This window comes from Haemaphysalis longicornis, unplaced genomic scaffold (genome assembly GCF_048455015.1).
Source record: "Haemaphysalis longicornis isolate Haplotype H1 unplaced genomic scaffold, Haemaphysalis longicornis Haplotype H1 scaffold_4, whole genome shotgun sequence".
Classification (NCBI taxonomy): Eukaryota; Metazoa; Arthropoda; class Arachnida; order Ixodida; family Ixodidae; genus Haemaphysalis; species Haemaphysalis longicornis.
In genome coordinates this window covers 2516627-2540551 of record NW_027526361.1, presented here as the reverse complement: position 1 = coordinate 2540551, position 23925 = coordinate 2516627, and the positions used below count along the sequence as shown (strand labels likewise).

The window sequence follows — 23925 nt, the reverse complement described above, 5'->3', positions numbered from 1 at the left end:
TCAGGTACCCCTTGTTTCAACGGTGCTTTAGCTTTAACACGAAATCATTAGCACTGCCAGAAGTCGAAAACAGTCCCGCGTCGGCGTCAACCTCCGACTGTCAAGCGTGGCTGGTGGCGTTTAAAGCGATTTCCTTCTGCTAATATTTCATATGCTAACGTACCAGTTAGAAAGAAAGAACGGCTTTAATGACTCATTGGACGCCGTGTACAGGACGGCATTGAATAGGGAACCAGCGGAGATAGGAACTTGCTAAATTGCACTTCAGCGACAGGTGAGAGCGGTTGGGGTCTACGAAAGATAATAGCTGAGTGAAGTCACAAGCAGCAGTAATTATCCCTCGCAGAGAGAAGAAAATGAAGTTTAAATAAATCGAGGAAAAATTTCACAGAGGCGTCCTCATTCAAGGGGTAGAGTCGACAGTCGTTGCCACCAAGAGAAACTGATCTTCCAGGCCGGAGCTGGCCAAGGCTTTCTCCCAAATCTCTATGGAAACGTGTAGGTTGGGTGGATCTAGGGTGGACTTGTCGCAGCCGCCTACTGTGTGTATGAGGTTCCCAGGCTCCCCACAGAAGCGACGAAATGGGGAGAATTGTGTCCCGTCAAAGAGGTGAAGACTGATGATGTGTGGGAAGGTGTTAATCCGCAGTGCACGGAATAATCTTTCCTGGTTAATCGCTAGCGATTTGTGCGGGAAGGAATACGTTCTACGCGAGAGCCTATAGGCACCGTGCAGTGAACAGAGGGCGACACTGAGCCGGGACACCGAGCGCCGCCATCGGGGACTAAGAAAAATACTGGGTCGGCGACCGCTCGCCAGCGTGCTCGGGTTTCGGTTGCGCTCCTGCTTGGCGGCACTGGATGAAATGTAGTATACGCAATTTTTAAGTTTTATGCCAACAGAAACATACTACAGTAATTCTACCGCACCGGGCTAGGAATAGACTGGAGACTGAACTGTTGACTACGCGTACGGAGGAGGGGGCAAGCGATATTGACTTCCCCGTGCCACGCATAGCCAGAACGAAGGTGGAGCATTTCGTGCGCACGTTTTCACGTTTCCGCATAGTTTTTTCAGTGAATTTGTGTTGCTGATAGAAAGCGCAAATTAATTAGCTGTTCACAGCATTGGAAAAAAGCAGTTTTGTTCGGATACTTGAAATCGGACCACCGTGGTTTCGCGAGTACGGTGCTCCGTCTCACAGGATCGATTGTTTGGTTGTAGTGCGGTCTGTACGCTGCGCTACGTGTTAGTAGCATAGAATTCAAATCAAGTAAAATTACCTTAAATACGTGGGCTCCAATGTAGATCAGGCGGGTGGGAAGCATCGAGAGCTGCGCACCAACTGGCGGCGATTTTCGATTGATTGATTGTGTGGTTCCACTCGCCGACGCCAGACAGGCTATGAGCCGCGCCGTAGTGGAGGGATCGGAATTAATTTTGACCACCTGGGGATCTTTCACGTGCCCGGAATCTCGAGCACACGGGCGTTTTCGCCTCTATCGGAAAAGCGGCCGCTGCGGCCGCGAAACAACCCCGACCACGATTTTCAATTTCACGGCCTGAATTATCACCAAACATCCCCAGATTGCGTCTTTCTCTTCGCCACTGACAGTTCGTTTGCGCCGGTGCCTGTTCGTCCCATCCCGAGATCGCGAAGGGAGCGCGTTTTCTTGCTCCATGCACGAGGTCAAGCAGTGTCGCCTCAGGAGCAAAAGGAAGAATGCAACCCCTGCGCCTTCCGTCTCCTTTTCCGTGAATACATTCACACCGCACGCGGGTTTCGCTGCAAGCCCGCCAGTAAATGCCCGTGAAAGATTTAAGACTACCTCCCCCTTTTTACGGGGTGAGAAGGGCCTCCAAATATTAAAAGCATCATAAACTCAGTTTTTTTTATTGTTCTCTGAAGTTGCTGTTGTGAGCCCTGTTAAAATGACTTTGTTTTATTGAACAGCATTGATTTGCAGCGCAAACATGCCACATGCGTTGCTTTTATACCTTGTACTGACCTAGGTATTTCGACATTTTGACAGCTTTTTTTTTTTCAAAGAAATGCCCCTACTTTGTTTAAAAACAATCATATTTTTTCCCACAAAGGGGTAGGATGTTGCAACACTATTAGTTCTCTTGAAATTAAAATACGACCGGGTGTTACGTGCCGCATGAATTTTCATTATAAACGCCGCGGAAGACACATGCACAATGCAGAGAAACCAACCTTTGTGCAAATACTGCCAATTCGCGCGGTATTCGCGAAGAGGGGAAATTTATTGTAAGCTCACGAGTATTAACAGCTGGAAAACCGATATATTTTACTTTGACAGCAGCATGTAATCTGCTTGGTAGCCATCACCGTTGTAATTTCTAAAAATTTCACGGAAACTTGTGCTGCCTGTGATGCTGTGCCTTCTCAACTCGGACGATTCAGGGCAGCGAAGGCGGTAGCTTTCCTCCAGCACTTTGTGTCTTTTAAATTCTCTCGGTGGATAACACTCCGCCCTGTCGCCGTTGCAGCGTATTCCGCAAACTTAAGCCTCTTAAGCGCACCTAACCACTTGATAGACGCTTTTGCAAGGGCACGTACACAGTGCCTAAAGCAGGCGGCCGGCCAGAACCGTGCGGCTCGGCCTACCCAGTGTTGCACGGAGACGCGGTAGATGGCGCTGCGCTCGCTCGGCAAACTTGACTGCACGGAGCCTATAGTGCTAATTAATTTCCTGGTATGTATACAGGACGCATGCGTTTGGGCTCAGCTTCATCAGCGCTGGCTAAGCGGATCAAATGTCCAGCCACGAGGTTGCTGATCTTGTCTGCCGGCGATGCCAGTATGAGGTGGTGCCCATACAATCCTGGCTGGTCTCGTTGGTGGTCTCTGCTTTTTCATTCGAAGTGTTGTAACATGCAATAGACTGTTGGTAAAGTTGCGCCACACCTGATAAGAGTCTGTTATTACTCTTTTGGCGGCCCTTTGGCTAAGCGCACGTGCTATCGCCTCTTCCTCAGCTTGTAAGGGTCTATGTTCGGGGGTTGAGATGCTAAACCTGTGGAAGGCTGCAGAACGGTACCACGAAGAAAGAGAAGGTATCGAAGAATGCTATCGGGTGTCTTTCGCATCAAACCAGTTGATCGTTCCTTTTTTTTTCTTTCAGTTTAGTTGTTTCCTTGTCTTACCTCATATATATACACATTTTGAGAACCTTTTGCTGAATATAAGACATGCATTAGGCAATTAGTTTTTAAATTCAGTACGAGATGTAAATCTTACGCGAGAAATAACATAAGAGCGTAATACGTGCATAAAAAAGGCCTTTTATAGCATTCAGGTGGTCGACACACAACTTTTCGGCTATTTTGTGCGTAACTAAATTTCCTGATTGGTCGAGAAAGAGAACGCTGCAAAATTTACAAATGCCAAGGACCCCAAATCTATCATGTTTGCTCCAACCCTCTAATCCGCCTTAACTTTTCAGATACCCTAAACAAGAGGGTGCAGACATAACGCCATTTCACTGCCCCGTTTGTGCATTTGTTTTCCTCGTTATTGCTTATTTTTTTTCCCATTTGTACATTTGTACATTTGGTTTCCTCGTTATTGCTTATTTGTTTCCGCATGCTAGAACACGTGCTGTGACGTATCAATTTTGATACGGTGCTCCCAGAACTACTTTTTTTTCCTTCCTCTGCGAATTTTCCTTTTATTACGCGATGCACTGGCCTTTTCCTTTGCTCTTTTTGTTCTTGTGTTTTGTTTTAATGAAATTTTGATTTATCGTTTCACTATTGTGTTTAGATGTATACCCTATGTAATACCCTCCGCCGGAGGGCTTTTAGGGTTGTTTTGAAATACATAAATAAATAAACTGACCCGCTAATTCCTCTAATCAATATTAATCAACACCGCAGTCCCACTAATTCACATTAGTTCATTCACTCATCTCACTAAACCACCCTAGTCTACCCGCTAATCCGCGTTAATCGACTTGAAGGGACACTGAAGTGAATTTGTCAAGCTCCCGTTTTTGCTTGCACTGCGTAGACTGGCTCAAATTAGCACCCTTTTCATCGTTTATCCGGTTGACAAATCGGTAATTATTTTACAAAGCGCGAAAGAAGAAAAACTACCATGCGCGGTTTGCGGCGGCCGCACCAACTAAGGCTGTGACGTTGGGAGGAGGGGGCACCGTGATTGGACGATACCCAAGGTTAGCAATCAAACAAGTTTCGGTTTCGGTTCTGTAAAACACAACCGATGGCGTTGTTGGATGGGCATTCTCAATATCTCAGTAATCATCGTACCGCGCTTCTGCCATGTTGTCGGCTGTAAAATGCATAAGATAAGCCTCCCACGACGGCTTGGAATCGTAGCATTCACTAGCCGAGGCCTACGCAGTGCATGAACGCCCTCCGCGTCCCCGCAGACGCTCAAATACCATGCGCTTTTCCCCCATATTTGAGCTTGCCTCACTCATGCCTGTATCGTAAAGAGCGTGTTCGCACCAGGCCAAGGGTCTGTTGATTCTGGCCCGTGCCCACTGCCCACAAGCAGTCGGTGCTTATGGCAACAGCACGCCAACGAGAACTCGCTAGCGCGCCAGTGCCAGCCTGCGCGCGTTCTGTGAACTAGTTCGTGCAGCAATGAACGTTGCGGTACCAAAAAAGGTGAACTCAGTATAGAAAACATCGGCGGAAAACGAAAAAGTTCAGTTATAAAAAAAAACAAGCACGTACCCGCGGGGATTCGAACTTGTGACTTACAAAACATTTGCGGTGAAAAACCCAGCGCTCCAAACTACTCGGCCACAGCCGCTTTTTTTTTTTTTATTGTACTCGGCCACAGCCGCGCGCTGCCGTCCTTGGAAATATAAGGTATATAATGTTAACCAGTTTACACTTTTATTTAGTTTTACCATTTCAAGCAGCTTAGGTGACATTTGTTGTTTTGCCCTCGTGCAGTACGCATCCCCCAAGTTTCCACAATATCTCACGTCTAGCAATTGCATTTCTTAGACGGAAAAGCGTTCGCAGATGCGTAGTCGTGCTGCTGGCCGCTGTGCTTGTTTGCCCAGCGCAAAAAAGTGCTTCCCGCACCCTAGTTTTACGCTGTACGGTAAAAATATCAGTTGATTTTATTTCCTTAGTACCTATATTGACTTCGCTGACTCTTCTCCCGCCTTCAAGAGGCCTTATATTTTCCTACTGGCGTACCAGTCGGCGAAGCGTCGCATGTGCGCTTGTGTGAAGCGACCTTGACTTGGAGCTAGATACAGTGTACAAACTAACCAAGTAAAGAAAGGCACATTCGTCCATTCACAAACGTTCCCTGGCTTCATTTCAACTGAGCGAACTAATTGCGACGACCCGTCGGCGGCCGGCGGACGAAACGCTGGGCCGACTGACTGTCTGAAGGCCAGGGAGCCGTGCCGTAGCGCAGCCAATTGCGAGCTCGGCTCCTCCCGATGTCACACGAAAACGCCACAGAAAGCGGGCGAGCGTAAAGAGAGGAGGACAGCATTTTCGAATCAATTTTTCTACTAAATAAATTCGCGTAAACGCGCCCAGAGTGGTCGAAATATGGCCTGGGGACTCCGGACTACAATTTGCGTTAGTAATCCCTCAATGTTTACATATCACTTCAGTGTCCCTTTAAATACATGCACCGAAATGCTATCGCATTTATTTTAACAGTGAAAATGAGAAGGCCCCCCCCTTTTTTTTTTCAATTGTCATGTTCTTTTAGGCCAGTAACCAAAGGGCACAACGGCACTGTACAAGAAAAAGTGATAGTGACGTAGAAAACTGTGAGTGTTTGTGTCTCAGTGCTGTTTTTATATAAGTGCCCACTCAAAATAAAATGATTGGAAGATATGAATTTATTGTTGATGGTGTCCCTGAAGGCCTTCACAAGCGGACACGGATGCCTTCGAATTAACAACATGAAAACTTCACACGATTATAAACACACTGCAGATAGAAACCATAAAGAATACCCCATGATATGTTGCCACGGAATATGCGTTCTAACTTAAGTTATTGTAAATGCAAAAAGATAATTCGGGAATACCCAATGATATGTTGCCACGGAATATGCGTTCTAACTTAAGTTATTGTAAATGCAAAAAAATAATTCGGGGAGATGGGCAATACCTAAAGCAAACTAATAGTGTATACGGACTTTACATTAAATTTAGAGTAATAATAAGATGAGAACCTTATGGGCCTTGGGAACTGCAGACTATGCAAAATATTGCGTGGTGTCGTCTGGCGAATGGTAAAAATATCTTCGGATGCAAGGTAGAATACCAGGATGGAAAACTATAAATAGCAGTTTTGAGCCCCGGAACCGGTTCGGAACGGTTCCTTCAATTCGTTCCGGTTCGGGTTCAGTTCCAAAATGGCGGAAAAAATACGGTTCCGGTTCAGTTCCGGTTCCGGGCAAAAATTCGGGTTCAGTTCCGGTTTTCGGTTCGGTTCCGGTTCCGGTTCGACACCCTGGTTATCACCATCACTGCTTGCTTAACCCGGAGACAGGTGCAAAAGCCTTCGTTAAGGAACAATGTTATCTGATGTACCTGATGTGCGCTGCGTCTGAGAGCGAACCGGAAATTAGGTTGTTAGGCTAAAGATATGAAGTGTTTTGGGGAAAAAATGAGTGGGGAGACTTCAGCCTTTTCACGTTATTTGAATGCTAAAGTTTGAAGACAGTATGGGGATTGTTCAACAGGCCTTGACTGGCGCCAGTCGTCGTTTTCACAGACCAGCTTCTTTGAGTGCATGGTTGTCTAATAAGTGCGTTGTGGTCGCAGCCAAACGGCAATTACTGAATCCGACGTGAGCTTCTAAGGTAGCCGTGATCGTTATTGGCCTCTCTTTTTTTAGCAGCTATGTGACCAGTACGAAGTACATTCTGAAATATGCCCTGAAAAAATCACGAATCGCAATTACGCTAGCTTCATGGAACCAGCAGTACACACTCACGATGTAGCAGTAATGTATGCCCAGGGAAAGCGGGGATGTTTTTGGATTCAAAGCACGCAGGCAGACTTCAGGGTATACTTCAAAGCCAAGTTATCGCTTCTGGCCAATATGTTTCAGTGGGCATGTGTCCAGTCCGAATAGCATTCGCAACTCGGTGTTGAAAAGCTACGTATCAGTACAATGATGGCGTCAGGAAAACAGCATGTCAAGCACGCGGTGCTTCTCGGAAGAATCGCCGGGGCAAGACGCAATGCTTTGTGAAGAGAAAAAACGGATTCTTTAGAAAGACTGCTTTGTTCTGATAACGGCGATACCAATTTTATTGCGAACTGAAACGAAATAGTCGAGGCAATAACGAAAATAACCGGTTGCCTGTTGCTAGTACATGGGTTAAAGTGCAATTGTTGTAACAGTTTTTTTTTTCAATCTTAATGAAGGGAACGCAGAAATTTGGAGGCATTCGCTGTTTAAACGTGATTTTTTAGCCTCGTGGGGACATGCTGCTTACGCTTTAATACAGACACGCCATTAAATCTTTTTATTGAATGAATCGCTATACTTACATATTTTGTAGAGTAAGCTACACTGGCCGGGGTTGAGCACTTTCGCGTGGACCCTGAAGGGCCGTTCTGCGGAAGCGCGAGGAGCATTAAATTGGATTGTATTGGATTGAATTGTATTGGATTGGAAATTCCATTCAACCCAATACAATCCAACCCAATTGGAGTACGGGGGCCCTATTCTGGACTGCACAAATTCCTCGGGAACTGGGGAATTTGCCAGAAGTCTTTTGTGATTCTTCCCGTTGACAAAGCGGTTGTGTGTGGTTTCGTTTTTTTGTCGCTTCATGACGTTACCTGTCAACAGTTCTAAAGTTTGCCTTATTTCTCTTTACTGAAAGCGCATAATTCTTGGCCGGCAATGAAAAACTAGACTAAATGCACCGGACATGACAACGTAGGCCTCTCTTTGCTATCCAACAACAATAATGCTTGTAATACACGCCCTCTCTGTGATTGGCTGAGAAGGCTTGACGTAATTTAAACAGTTGGCGGGAACGGTCACGTCTCACATTGGCAACTTGAGCCTGCATAAAGGTGACGTAATGTTACCTAACAGCTTGAAGATGGCGGCTGCTTTTGCCGTAAAATAGGGCAAAAAATTTGGCCCACCTTCGGCGCCGCGAAATGTCCGGAAATTTGCAGCCGGCGCAGTTTCGCTGGACACGTGGTTTAAATCATGTTTTCTACCCAAACAAATAATAGTTTCGACTGTTTCCAAGTCAGCGATCACGGAGCATACAAATGACGTACAGTATTTTGCATTTAGTTTTGGCAATAAAAAAAATTACAGCATCTTCCCGTAGGGGAACCCTGAGTATTATGCGAAGCAGGCATGGGGTCGATTCAAGTGCCCATTAGTTTTCAGTTCGTGGTTTCCATGAGGTTGAGGGACGTAGCTACCGTTATATTTACCGTTTCGTTTCCATGTAACTACCACAGTTTTCAGTTACCGTTACTACAAAATAGGAAATTTCGTTTCCGTGATGTTGAGGTACGAATCTACCGTTATATTTACCGTTTCGGTTCCATGGTAACTACTACCACACTTTTCACTTACCGTAACTACGAAATGGGAAATTGCGTTGACCCCATGGCTGTTTCGCATACTACTCAGGGTTCCCCTACGGGAAGATGGTGTAATTTTATTGGAGGGGCGGGGGGTGTCAGAGTGCAGAGGCATTGAAAAGACAGTGAGAGAAACGTTGTACGTGGTATGAGTTTGTCTTTATTTAAGCATTATCATCATCATGTTCAACGTAGGTGACGTCGAGCTGTGGTTTGCGTTCCGCTTTGATTATGACCGCCTTATGATCTGTAAAATGTAAAGTAAAGGGCTGTTGTAGTGGTTGAACCCTAAAGTTGCTGAAAATGGGGTCGATGCACGTTCCCCGGATGGTTGTGGGCTGTTTGTAATCACGCCCCGCCGAGACTCGCCGACGCACGCCGCTGCTGACGACGATGAAACGTCGAAGGCGCGTGAAGCGTGCTCATCTCGTGCCGGCCCAGGAAGACAACGGCAACACTGTCGCTCCGGGAGCCATAGAAGGGACCGGGCGTTCAACAAGCCGAGCATGCGCCGTGGGGGTGTGAACGGCGCAACAACGACAATGACAAGGGAGGGGCATAGCCCAGACCATGAGATGCTTCACATCTAAAAGTAAAAATTATTTGCTTTACGTAACCGCAACATAAGAGGGCAGTACAAGCCTCTCCGTGACAAAGAGAACCTATGCATGGCATTTGTCCACACTCGTCCTAGTAAGCTGCTGGGTCATATGATCGAACTCATGAGAGAAATAACAAAGAAAAGTGACTCTTGTTTATTACAGCGCTGACTGAAGTCGCGGTTGACGAATGAGTGAATCGGCGACATCGGTGCGCTTCGCGGTTATCACGCGTAGCGCTTCGCTACTCTTATGTGTCATGCAAGCGACGGTCGCGGCCGTCTTTTTCTGTGATCACGCCATAGATTTGTAACGTTACAGCAGACGATAGCGTGGTGGTGGTGGCGGCCGGGAAGGTGATAACGCAACAAAGCTTGCATTGAAGCAGAGAGCCCAACTACGTTACTAAAAGCGATTGAAAGAAAGAAATAGATACGGTAAAAAATTGTTTGATGTTTTTTAGCTCAACATCCGCCTTTCGGTCGCTTTTGGATCAACGTTACTCGACCCCTTTGTGGTGTTGACGCCAATTTTGAGCTGCTGCAATGTGTTTCTCTTGCCAGCCTCAGCTACCGTCTTAATTTTTATAGTACGCGCCGCCAAGTGTTTTTATATCTTTTATGCGCAATATTTGATACCTTGGTTGCAATCTTTATGAGTGAAGCGTCAAATTACACTGAATCTCGTCATTGCTATAGGTGCATCACGTCACTGATTGCTGACGTCCTGCTTACGCAAAAAAAAATCACCATCTTCCCGCAGGGGTACCCTGAGTAGTATGCGAAGCAGCCATGGGGTCGACTCAAGTTCCCATTAGTTTTCAGTTCGATCGCGGTGTTGAGGGAGGAGAATGAGGGGAGCGGAGCGCGCAGCACGTCATTTATACCGCGGAGCTACAGTGGCGCCCCCAGCGGAGTATGCAGCGGCTACCGTCGCGTCTCGAACCCTAAGCTGCTTCGCATTATCGCGCGCGGAGCCGCAGGTGCTGCCATTCGTTGCGCAATCCCGGTGAGGAGAGGAGCTTCAGAGAGGAGAGGTGTGTCGGAGATGAGAGGAGGAATGCCTCGCATACTACTCAGGGTTCCCCTACGGGAAGATGACGACGGTGGTTGAACGCGAAGCTATCTCGTGATGGATTCTTTGGTTGGCCAATCCCTACGGGCATCCTGCCACAATCATCATCAGCGGTGACTGGCCAGGCATGCGCAGTGGGTGTGCGGACGGCGAACGACGACGACAAGGGAGGGAGGGACACAGCCCCGAGCATGAGATGATCCGCATCTAAAAACATGGCGAATTGCCTGGGAATTTGTGCAGTAGTGGCGCCGGCGCGTGCCCAGCTGTGCGCCTCCGTTGTGCAGTAGCAACTCTGACGGTGTGCCGGAGCCGCTTGATAGCCGTTTTGCGTGCTGCTAGAGAGCCGTGCTGCGCATGCGTGAGGAGGAGTGACTCAACTGGACTGAACCGGACACGACTGGATTAGATTGGATTGAATTGGGCTGGACTGGACTGGATTCGGCTGGACTGGACTGCGGACTGAACTGCGGACTGGATTCCTGAACCTTATCTCACGCTATGTATATCCTGACATAGCCAAGCTAAGCCACTGCTAATTTTTTCTAATGCATCCCTCACTAGCCGACAGGGTGGCTAAAGATCTCGGTACCGTTTTCAGCGAGCAGTTAGCGCCCCCTAAACCAGAGGGCGCTAGTGCCTCACTCGCCCCCACTGACCTTAGCGCACTCGCAATTTACGTTTCCGCCATGGACTGTCATGGTCCGATGCGAAATTCCTCATTAGCGAAATATGGAAGGTATGGGAAGGAGCAATAATTTCATGTGTTCGCGCAGGCGGAGCTTGTGTTGCCTGTCGCAAAATCGAACAAAAGGTTCGCCGGCGTCGCTGCCCGGCACGAACCGGTTGCCACGACAGCCTTCTAACCGCGCAAAGCTCTCCTAAAGCGCTTTCTCTCTCGCTCGAAGCGTTCCAATGACGGAAACATTGGAAGGCCCCGCCGCGCCTCTACCACTAGCATGATTCGATCATTCACTCCCCAGTTTCGGTTCCCTGTGTAGACCCGGCGTTTCGCGCTAATTACGACAGGTTGACCGGATGAAGAACGGAAAAGCAGCGAACAAATGTTTGCGCTTAATTACAACCGCGGCTCAGAACTTGGCTGTGTCCTCAGTTCGCGCTCTCCGCGAGCGTCGCACGCCTTGTGGAAGCCACCTTCTTGGCAACAGCGGTTCATTTCTTGGCACAAGTTTTTTAACAAGTTTAAGCTGATTGGCCACTACTCTCCCAGCATAGACTGACGCGGCGCCGCCACTTACGTTGTCACAGAACTCAAGTTCGTCCTCTCAACTCTCAGTAATTGTGTATTACGTCGCATTTAAGACATCGACATATATAATTTTCGCAGTTGAGAAATTAAGCCAGGAATAAATGAAATTTATTGCAATAAGTCTGACAGGAACGAAGAGGCAAGTAAAAATAAAGTAACGTCAAATAAATATTGTCATGTCAAAAATGTTGCTGAACAAATTCTGTAATGCGTAGTACAAAAATTAAAAAAAAACAATTATCGCGTCAACAGTCTTACGTTCCAGATGAGGAAGAAATTCCATGTTCTAACAAAGATTGAAGACTCGATTTGAGCGTTAGAAATTTCACTGTACGCCCTAAGCATTGCTTCGCGATTTGCCCACGAGCAGGCTTCATCTTAATTTCCACACATATTCGATTATTCCACCCCCTGCATGCTCCATGTGGACTTTTCAACGTGTGCATTTATACGGCCGCAGATTAGCCCATACTGAGCAGGCACGCGGGTATGCAAGGATGCCCGCGCCAGCTGTCGACGCTGAGCCCCGCAGCCTTTTCACCGCACGTCGAAACATGAAGAAGGGGTTGAGGAGAAGCACACAACTTTCACACCCATGCAGGGTTATTGCAGCGCTCCACATTCATAAAATCCTCCTTCCACTGCATACCATTTTATCGTAAGCTGGAAAGGAAAGCTTTCAAAAAAGGCCTTAGAAACATTAATACTTGCAGACTTGTTTCATACTGCATAATGTTGCAGTCGCAAGGCTTTGCTGCTGTAAGAGAGCACGCACGTAAGGAGGAGGAGGAGGAAAAAAACGTTTATTGCTCCCATCGAACGGAAAGAAAGGAGCGCGGGATGGTTGTCCGTCTTCCATGGTGGGTGGCGTCCCTATTCCAGGGTGGGTGGCGTCCCTAGTCCGGGATGCCATGGCCAGCTGCAGGTCGAATGGCCCCGGTCACCAGGCCACGCTGGTTTTCCAGGACATCGCTTGTCAGCAGGACCTTCCACTGCTCTAGTGTCGGACGCACATAAAAATGAAAAAAAAAGAGAAAAAGAGAAAAAGCCGTCGTCCAATTTATTGTTCTACGAATCGCGCGAACAGGAAACTGGGCGACTAACGCCAATCAAAACGAGGCTCAAACAACCTTGTGTGCGACTTGTCATGACTAAGTGATCGCGGAAGCTTGGCACACTCTACCTAGTCGGGCGCCAAGTTTCCATTCACAGCAAGACTCTAAAGAAGAATTGCCAACACCGCCTTCAATCCACGCTGGCACTCGCCGATGGGCTCGAACTCCAGCGAAGGCCATGGCGAAAAACACATTTTAAAAGGCCACCAATGGGGAGTGTCATATCGAACATGGCCGGGACCAGGGAGCTGTCCTATACACTGATTGATTGATTGATTGATTGATTGATTGATTGATTGATTGATTGATTGATTGATTGATTGTATAGGGTTTAACGCACCGACCTTGCGTCGATGAGCGGCGCCGTAGCGGAGGGCTCCGGATTAATTTTGTCCATCTGGGAATCTATAACATGCGCCGAAATCTCGTACACACGGGCGTTTTAGATGCGAGGCATCTCATGGTCGGGGCTATGTCCCTCCCTTGTCGTTGTCGTTGTTGCGCCGTCCACACTCCCACTGCGCATGCTCGGCTTGCTGAACGCCCGGTCCCTTTAAAGGTGTACTGACGTGAAATGACAAAGCTGAGATAACTATGTAAAACGCTTCCTTTTTATCAGGAGATACCTCCCAGCAAGTTTCAACAGCAACCGTTCAGCGAAACATATTTAAAATCCATTTTAATCTTCGCCCGCACGAGAAAGCCCAGAGCGGATCGACATGACATCATCTGCTACTTGCCCTTAACTAACGACGTCGGGGCTCCCGTGACGAAGCTGAGGCGCTGGCTGTGGCTGGCGCGCGCTGCTCGGGCATGTGTACACGTCATAGTTTTGGGACTGACGTCATACTGCCCGGGCCTGTGGGGACGGCGAAGACCTCTGCCGGTCTGGGCGCGCGCGTGCGCTCGCTCGCGCGCGCTTCCAGAGCGGCAGCGATACGGCAAGAATGGTGACGTCACGTGATGCCTCCTGTCAGGGCGGTCGCTCCGCCTTTGTTTTGTCGAAACCGAAACTGACACGAATAAACGACGCCGTAAATTAATGTTTTCGCTGCACTCGACCGTCTAATCTGTCATTCTATGATTAGTGGGCTGGTAGGCACGCATACCAGCGAAAAAAACGTAACACGAAAATTTCGTGTCAGTACTCCTTTAAGGGCTCCTGGAGCGACAGTGTGGCCGGTGTCTTCCTGACCGGCACGAGACGAGCATGCTCCACGCACCTTCGACGTTTCATCGTCGTCGGCAACGGCGTGCGTCGGCGATTCTCGGCGGGCCGTGATTACAAGCAGCCCACAACCATCCGGGGAACGTGCATCGACCTCATCTTCAACTTCAGGGTTCATCCACAACAACAGCCCTTGACTTTACATTTCACAGACCATAAGGCGGTCATAATCAAAGCGGAACGCAAACCACAGCTCGACGTCACCTACGTTGAACATGATGATGATTATACTTAAATAAAGACAAACTCATACCACGTACAACGTCCCTCTCACTATCTCTTTAATGCCTCTGCACTGTAGCACCCCCCCCCCCCCTCCAATAAAATACACCATCTTCCCGTAGGGGAACCCTGAGTAGCATGCGAAACAGCCATGGGGTCAACGCAATTTCCCATTTCGTAGTTACGGTAAGTGAAAAGTGTGGTAGTTACGATGAAAACCAAACGAAAATATAACGGTAGCTACGTACCTGAACCTCACTGAAATGCAATTTCCTATTTTGTAGTTACGGTAAGTGAAAAGTGTGGTAGTTACCATGGAAACCAAACGGTAAATATAACAGTAGCTACGTACCTAAACCTTACGGAAACGATGAACTGAAAACTAATGGGCACTTGAATCGACCGCATGCCTGCTTCGCATACTACTCAGGGTTCCCCTACGGGAAGATGGTGCAATTTTTTTGCTCTTCGCCTCCATCAGAAAAGCGGCCGCCGCGGCCTTGTAAATGGCGTGTAATGCATGGCTTAATACGTAAAAGTGAAATTATTGGTATTGTGCTGCATAATATTCGTAATGCACAGCGTCACTCGAAAGAGGTCGAACCTTATAGCATCTCGTGTAATGTTGAGGGTCCAATCCGCCTAAAACACTAAAAAAAATGGTATTTCTTTCGAACCTTCAGCAGTGCTTGCTCGCATGAAGCCTCGTTGATTATGCCTTCATTACACTCTGCTGCATCGCTCGAATGCTTGGCGGGAACCGTGAGCGGGTTGCTGCAGAATTGGCGCTTGCTTTCCCCTGCCTCTTTTTCTGCGCTGTACAGGAGGCGCGCCTTGAATATAGAATAACTTCAGTTTGTACAGTGTCGCAAATTCAAGTTGACCCTGCTAATACGGGATTCCGTGGGAATCCGTTCGGGGCCATGCGCCACGGTGTTGCGGTGGCGGTGGGGAAGTGCCAGCGCCGTGGAAAGTCGTCGAAACAGCGAGCGAAGCGGGAAAGCCGTCAGTTCGAGCCGCTCATGCAAATGCTGCGCATGTGGGCGTTTCGACTTGGGTCTTGGCATGCTGATGCGAGCAGTCATCGTCGCTCGCTTTCGTTCGTCGTTTCGAGCGCCCCTGTCCTTTCCCATGCAGAACCAGGAGGGGAGCGGGATGCAAGCGAGGTACCGTTCGCAGCAAAGATGTTCAGCTCGCTCGAATCATTGGCTGGCGCTGTTTGCTAACGCCGCGGAATTCCTTGCACGGTGTCAGTGGCCCGCACTTCGGGGATTCGCAACGCCAGCGGCGATGAATGATCACCCTCTGCCGGGAGATGCCGCAGCTCCTCGCAAGGAAATGACGCCGCGACTGGCATATATATTTCTAGCGGAAGTAACTTATCTTGGCAGCTGGTGGAGCCAGAAACCCCACGTTTCCGTTTCACATCCGCAAGGATCAGCGGCCACAGGGGCGGCATTAATTGCGAGGTCGCACGTCCCGCCACCGGGCCCTAGGCTGCCAAGGGTTCCTGTATATGGGAGGCCACCGCAGTATCAACATTAGCGTTGCCACCGCTGCGACAGCGATGAACGAACCGACATCGCAGCCCCTTTTACGTGTCGTACAGCACTGTGTATTTATTTTTTTATTTATTTTTTATTTATTTATTTATTTATTTATTTATTTATTTATTTATTTATTTATTTTCGGAAGTGCCAACACGCTTCTCAGAGACCTTAGTCTCGTTAAAAGGCGTAGTTTTTCCGGTTCACACGATAATTTTCATTTTCGCGGCAGTCGCGCCTCAATGTGAAGGCCTCGAGTTCCCCATTGTGCAAAATGCGGCTGCGGCATAGCTCAGCTCAGCCAGGATATGCAATGCGAAAGCTTGGCTTGGCCTGGTTAAGCCTTGGTTTCACTTGGTTAACCTTTGATTTAGCTGTAACTATTACACTATTCGTCCAAAGCCTTCCTTTGTCTACGGTTGGGGCCCCGCTTCCGGCGTTTTCCGATCCTCACTGTTCCTCGGTCTCCGGCGCTGGCTTAGCGCGCTTGGCCTTCCGGACTAGAGATGTGTGCGGATGAAAAAGAAAAATAAAAGCACTAGAAAAAAAGTTATTTTCTTATTCATTTTTTTCAACCAGGATAGCAGTGAAAAGAACAAAGAGCTTCTCCTCGGAATTTCGTTTTGATGAAAGCAATCTGCAGTGAGAAAAGCACTTTCTGAAATCGACCTGAATCGACCTGAAATCGTGCGCAGATCTCGAAAAATCTGCTCACGATTTCACGCCGTCACAAAAGTCCCTCTGCATCACAAAAGTCCCTCTTCTGGGACTTTCGTGATGCAGCATGTAACAGACATATTAATTTCATTGTTAAAGGGAAAAAATCATTGGGCACTCAAATCTCTTGGGCGATTTAAAGGGGAAAACCAGCGATGATCGGAGACCGCATCGGGTTCGCGGTGTCGTCACGTTCGCCTGTCGTGCGGCGCGCACCCGGATCATTCTGGTTCCATCCTTTAACGGAGCCATGAAGAGAAAATGCAAGTTGGTTTTATTCGAAAGATTTCGTGTTTTATAGTGCCCCCAGCGCTTGTCCGGATACAAACGGTGCTTTATTCACTGAGAAATTAAACAATTCAGGTTAAAATTTTGATTTTCCCGCTCAATCGTGCGTTTTCGTGGTCCCAAATGACATCACAGGAACCGACCGCTCTGCAGCCTAGAGTACCTTCATTCACTCATCCGCCGTACAGGGTAGAGACACGTATACGCTGGCGCCGCCATTTTCGGTTGCTCGCTCGCCGCCGAAGCAAGTCATTGTGTCAAAACCGCGCTAAAATTATCGCCGCAACGCGGTTTACTGAAGAAGTTTGAATCATATTGTCTGTTTCGCGTTGCTAGGTCTCGTGGGAAACGAAAAGAATAACGCGTTGGGCCCGTTGGCCCAATTGCGGCGGCACGGGACCGTTCAAAGGTTGTCTCCACCCTGTACAGCGGTGTTGGTTTGTTCCCGCGTTTCTTTACGTTCCGTAACCTAGATGGCGCCACCATACCGTGGCAAGCGTTTGGTTTGTTTTTGCCCGCATTTAAACCTGGCTTGTTTTTGTTCTGGGAGAAAATATTCGTTCCCTGAAACAGTGCTCGCTCGACAAATGGGGTCACGTAAGACACCGTTGCTTGCGTCAATCGGCCAGTGTCGTCTGAGACAACCCCAAGCCCCGTAGTGCTGTGCAGCTAAACCAAGCATGCTGTGCGCAGTACGAACAGCAGAACGCATCAGTACTTCTATGTTTACATGTGCTTTCGTAACTTCCACTGTTTGTCCCATCATTCTTATTGCTTTGTACAGAATGTGCCCTAAATTTAAGCGCAAATCCCTCGTTCGTCTAGTTTGTAAGCTCTACCTAATTTGCGTCTGCTTCTGCCAGCCTCCGCCAATCGCAGAGCTTAGCTCATGTGATATCATAGGTTCTGTTGCGGGAAATGAGCTGGTGGGTCGCATGACCATTCCCGTTTTTCCTAATTATGTAGCTTATTTGAGCGAAGTTTACGTTAAAAGTGGTGTCAGTATGATTCTAACGAGACAATCTTTTGAATGAACCAAACTTGTGTTTTCTCTTCATGGCTCGTTTAACGGCGCAGGCTGAGAGCTGTAGTGACCACGCGTGGCTGCGGTTATTGGAGATCCGGCTTCAAATCTCATTCGAACCCAATGAAGTTTCTATGTGCATCTTACTTCTTTCCTCTTTGCAGTGACCGTAATTTGGTTTCATTCGTGTAGTCGCCAGCAACGACGGTCCCTTTTCGCGTTTGATGAGACATCTACGGCTTTCGCCTTTAGGAGTATGTCGAATGTTTTATAGATGTGTGCGGTATCGTCTTTCTTCAATTTTCTATATTTTAACGGGAAAAAACGTAGACTTGTTCGTTTCACGACCCTCGAAATTTCACGAAATCTTACATCTCTATTCCGGACCCTCTCCAGTGAAGCAGCTGGCCGGGCGATATCCGATGGGGGGGTGTCAGACGCCGCTCTCGACGACGGTTCAAAGCCTACAGCCTCCACGCAGCAGTCAGAGGAAAGAAGACGTCCACGCCTCGCTCTCATTCATGGCCAAAGAGCTCTCGTTCGAGCAGCAAGTCACGTGTTCAGGCGGAAATCCACCTGTGGAGAGCGCATGCGTGAAGCCAACCGCGGTGGCAACGCCCACGGCGACTAACGAACGCGGTTGTTTGCGGAGCTCAGCCCGGCGAGTCACGTTATGCGTTGGTACGGGTACGGCGAAGCTGCGCAAATGAAAATCAAATCCTCCGGGACGGCGAAACCGCTAGGCGAGAATATTAAAGCTTTGTTTAAAAAAAATCATTGTTGCCCGCTGAAGAAATTCGCCGCCGCTACAAGGAGCAAATAAAAAGCACCCCTGGGTCCGCGTGGGGTTTGACCCCAGGTATCCACAGCAAGAGCAAGTGCGCTACCACTGCGCTATCTCGGCACTTTTGTTTTGATTTTATTTCTTGGCAGCGAATGTTTGATGCGCAACTACAGTTAGCGGTAGTGAAACGGAGTCATTAGAGAGTTTTAGCATAGCGGCTCCCGTACGCTACGCTAAGGTTAGCGGGTAGCGGGACCGGACTGCGCATGCGTGCGCGGGGAGTGCGAGGAGGTTGCCCCTCAGCGGAGGGAAAGAGCGGGCATGGTGAAGGCAGGCCGCGCGGAACTAATTCACCCCACCGTGACGAATTTGCTCTCCCCAGTCGCGCCCCGCTACCCGCCGCCGTAGCGTTAGCGGACGGAGCACGCTATGCTAAAACTCTCTGTTGTTTTTTAGATGCAGAGCATCTGATTCACTCGACTTGTCCCTCCGGCGTCGTCGTCGTCGTTGTCGTCGGCGTTGTCCACCCCTCCCCCATTCTCCTCGCCGCGCCAGCTGCGCTCTCCGCCGCTCACCCCCTTTCCTCTCCGATAGCGAACACTCTCTCGCGAGGGGCATTGGATTGGATTGGCTTGGCTTGGCTTGGCTTGGCTTGGATTGGATTGGATTGGATTGGATTTGATTAAAGAGGATTGTGTCGGATTGTGTTGCGTCATAGCCGCGGCACGTTGCGTCATAGCCGCGGCAGACGCGCTGGGGCCGGCGCATGTGCAGTACTCTCTCTTCCGCGGTTTCCTCTCCTTCGGGCGCGCTGCGCATATAACCGGTGTGCCGTTCTCCGCCGAAGCAACATCCACGCTTGGCTCAAACACCTACAGTCCACGCCGCTTTACAAGTACGCCAACGTCGTCATCGACTGGGACCGGCTTACGCAGTCCCCTCAACGTTATGCGCTCTATAAAACGCGGTCCCTTCGCCGCTGCGCCTATGCGTCGCATCTACACAGGCGTTCCCGCGAGGGGAGGTGGGAGTTTTTTCTTTTCTTCGGGGATTGGCCAGGAATCGGAAGCTGCAAGGTAACCGCTTCTCAAAACTATGAATTGGAAACGCGAAAGCAATGGAATAGTGCATGCCGAGTTACAGCTGAACGTGACGGCCCTTGAGTAGATCAGGTGCACACGCGTCACGCGGAACCGTTATCAGACAGTTTTGACAGTCCGTCCGTCCCGCCGTGCACGTTGCTACCGCGTTGACCAGGACCCGTCTGGGCACTTAAAGGGACACTGAAGTGATATGTAAACATTGCGGGATTACTTGCGCAAATTGTAGTCCGGAGTCCCCAGGCCATGTTTCGACCACCCTGGGCGCGTTTACGCAATTTTATTTAGTAGAAAAATTAATTCGAAAATTCTGTCCTCCTCTCTTTACGCTCGCCCATTTTCTGCGGCGTTTTCGTGTGACGTCGCGAGGAGCCGAGCTCGCAATTGGCTGCGCTACTGCACGGCTCCCCGGCCTTTAGACACAGTCAGTCGGCCCAGCGTTTCGTCCGCCGGCCGCCGACGGGTCGTCGCAATTCGTTCGCTCAGTTGAAACGAAGCCAGGACACGTTTGTGAATGGAAGAATCTGCCTTTCTTTACTTGGTTAGTTTGTACACTGTATCTAGCTCCAAGTCAAGGTCGCTTCACACAAGCGCTGCACAAGCGCACATGCGACGCTTCGCTGACTGGTACGCCAGTAGGAAAATAGAAGGCCACTTGAAGGCGGGAGAAGAGTCAGCGAAGTCAATAGAGGTGCTAAGGAAATAAAATCAACTGATATTTTTAACGTACAGCGTAAAACTAGGGTGCGGGAAGCACTTTTTTGCGCTGGGCGAACAAGCACAGCGGTCAGCAGCACGACTACGCAGCGAACGCTTTTCCGTATACGAAATGCAATTGCTAGACGTGAGCTATTGTGGAAACTCGGGCGACGCTTACTGCACGAGCGCAATACAACAAATAGTCACCTAAGCTGCTTGAAATGCCAAAACTAAATAAAAGTGTAAACTGGTTGTACAATATATACCCTATATTACCAAAGGTAGGGAGTCCGTCCCGTGGCCGAGTCATTCTGCCTTCGGCTGCCGAAAGGAGCGGACGCAGGATGGTTGGCTCCTTGCGAGCTGTGTTAACGGCCGACGCCGGCCGTGGTGAACCGTATTCTTCGTTGCCAAAGGATTACCGTGTTGTTCTGCCCCCCCTGCCCACCGGATAAGCGATGAACCGCGTGGTCGTTCTGCATTGCGACGTCGGCGGTCGACCGTATAGAATTGACGACTTCAGAGAACCGTTGAGAGACGCCGATGTTATAAAGGAAGTTGGTGGCATAGGAGCGTTCCAGATGTCTCACGTATGGCTCGTTAATTTTCGGACGGACGACGCGAAGAAAAAACTGCTGGAACGCGGGCCGCTCAAAGTGAAAGGACGCCCCTGCCTCGTCGTTGAACCAGTAAGGCACGAACTCCGGGTGAAGCTGCATTGGGTCGCCTTCAACGTGACCAACGAGACCATACGCAAGGTATTCTCCTAGTACGGCGACGTGAAGGAGGTGACAAGTGATAAGTGGCGTGTCGAGGACTTTGAGAACTCCGAGTCGACAACACGGATTGTGCGCCTCGTTTTGCACGAAGGTGTCACTCCAGACCGGTTGCCTCATCAGCTGCTGTTGGGCCCCGGCACTGTGCTCGTCGCGGTGCCTGGACGAGCCCCAATGTGCCTCAGGTGTCAGAGGGCTGGTCATATTCGCCGAGAATGCCGGGTCCCCAGGTGCTCTGAATGTCACGCCTTCGGGCACGAGCAGGCAGACTGCACCCGCTCGTACGCCCGGGCTGTGGGTCGAGGTTTGGAGGGAGACAATAGTGACCTCGTTATGGACGAAGAAGGAGCCGAAGGTGCAGCGGCACCCGCAACGCCTGAACTTCCGAACGCTAACCTCGAGAAGGCAACGGGCAAGGCCACTTCGGGAAAGGAACCGAGCAAGACAGTGACGACGCAGGGAAGCATCGGGCCAGCAGCCGACTCTTCTCTGGAGGCGGACGCCGGCGATTCAGAAGGGGACAGCCTTGAGGAGGCAACGGGCAAGGCCACTACGGAAATGGACGCGAGCAAGACAGTGAAGACGCAGGGGAACATCGGGCCAGCAGCTGACTCTTCTCGGGAGGCGGACGCCGCCGCTCAAGAAGGGGACAGCGTTGAAACTACCGGAGCTGAGAGCGCAATAATGGTCTTCGAGGTGCAGCCAAACAAGCGCCGTCATGAAGATGGCCCAGGGGCTGGGGAGGAACCCAACCAGCGAAAGCCAGAGGCGCCGTGGCAGGCCGTACGGGGAAAAAAGAATCATCGAGCAGCAGCCAAGCCAGGAGGGTTGTCACCTGGAAAAGGCGGCACTAAGATTACGTGAACACGTGTAGGCCAACGCACATCATACGGCGTGAGATTAAGGTAAGCGCCATGCGCTCGGTCTGGTTCCCCTAAATGTTGTCCTTACATAAGCCATTTCGATTAGCTACCCTCAATGTACGAGGACTCTCAGCTAAGAGGAGACAAAATCAACTGTACCGCATTGTAACGGAGAAAGGTCTTGACATCATCGCCATTCAGGAAACGAAAGTCGAAAGTGAGGACCAGACCGACGTTATGGTGCGGCCTTTTACAACGCGCTACTATGTATTGTTAGCCACGCTGTTGGACTGTCGGCAGGCTGTGTTCTTCTGATACGCAAGTCGTTAGAGGTGGTGATTGAAAACGTAACAGCATGCCAAAATGGGCGCTTTGTATTTTGTGATTTCTCATTATCATCAGAGCAGTGGCGAGTGATTTGTGTATATGCACCAACTAGAGTGCAAGAAAGGCGCGATTTTTTTGAATAAATAGGAAAATACTGCAGCAGCGAACGATGTACAGTGTTACTGGGTGACTTTAATTGTGTTTGCTCGGAATGGGACAAAACCAGCAATACGCCTTATCGTGATGTAAGCACTGTATTATTATGCGAAATTGTGAATGATTTAGGTCTGGAAGACGTGGGAGATTGTTTTGGCAAAAGAAGAGATGTCCAGTTTACACATTTTCAAGGGGCTAGCCACGCCCGCTTGGATAGGGCATACATTTCAGCCGAATTGCTGCCTTCGTGTTGTGACTATAGCGTATCCCCTGTTTCGTTCTCCGACCACTGCTTAGTTTGCTTTTGCCTTGGTAGTAAAAAGGAAAAACACCAAGAAATTTACATGGGATTTATGGAAATTAAATGACAAACTCTTAGAAGATGATATTTTTATGGAACGAGTAAGAAACTCTTTGGAAAAAATAGAAAAGTGCAGCAGTGAAAAATACGGCGTTCAATGGGAACACTTCAAACAAGAAATAAAAATGGGAGCAATCGAAAGGGCGAGTGCCATTAAAAAGGAGAAACAAAAGCAAGAAAGCCTGTTGCGCACTATGTTGCAGACGATGGTTGCTGAAGAAAGGCGAGCACCGGGGGCGTTTAAAGAAGAGATACGGGCCACAAAAGCTAAACTTGAGCAGATAGATGCGGAGCGGTATCACGCAGCGCTTGTCAGAGCGAGAGCGGAAAAATTTATTGCGGGCCAAATGCCCACCAAGAGAGCGCTGGGGACGGAAAAAAGATACGCTCGCCGTAACGAAATAACGGAGATTGAATATAATGGCACAATTAGCAGTGAAAAAGTAGATATTGAACGTGCTTTTTTTGAACACTATAGGACCTTGTTCTTTCGAAGCCCTGTTGAACTGGCAAAGTTTGAAAGTGAATTTGTGTCACTCCTGCCAAAAATTGATGATGAAGCAAAGTCACTTATGGAATCCCCTATTACCGTCGAGGAGGTTAAGGAAGCTGTTGACAACTTAAACCTGGGAAAGTCACCAGGCCCAGATGGCCTGAGTGCTGCTTTTTATAAGGCTTTTAAACATGACATATCCCCTGTGTTAACTGCTGTGTTTGAAGAAGCGTATATGTTAGAAACGCTTCCACCATCGTTTTCGGCTTCCCACACGATCTTAATTCCCAAAACAGAGGATATGGTCAAACTCCGCCAAGTCACATCGTACCGGCCCATAAGCTTAACAAACGTTGATTATAAAATACTAATGAAAATGTTGGCTAGAAGGTTGGAGACCGTAATTAGCATCTTAGATGGGCCGCATCAAACATGTGGTATTAAAGGCAGGTCAATTTTTACGAATATACACAAGGCACGGAGTGTGCTTGAGATTTGCGACGTGACGCATACAGGCGTCGCAATGCTACAGGTAGACCTAGAAAAGGCGTTTGATCGTGTGCCCCACGATGGACTTATGGCGGTTTTGGAACATAGTAATATCGGATCAGTTATTCTAGAGGGTGTGCGCATGGCTTATAACAACTGTACAACTAGACTTATCGTTAACAAAGCGGT

General features: G+C 49.0%; 1 protein-coding gene and 1 pseudogene across 2 annotated transcripts in view; both read left to right on the top strand.

The window, feature by feature from the left end:
- The window catches only part of LOC144178112 (atrial natriuretic peptide receptor 1-like), a 791119-nt gene that overhangs the window by 322197 nt on the left and 444997 nt on the right, over nucleotides 1-23925 (top strand). The window lies entirely within an intron of this gene.
- On the top strand, nucleotides 20616-21911 carry LOC144178521 (uncharacterized; annotated as a pseudogene).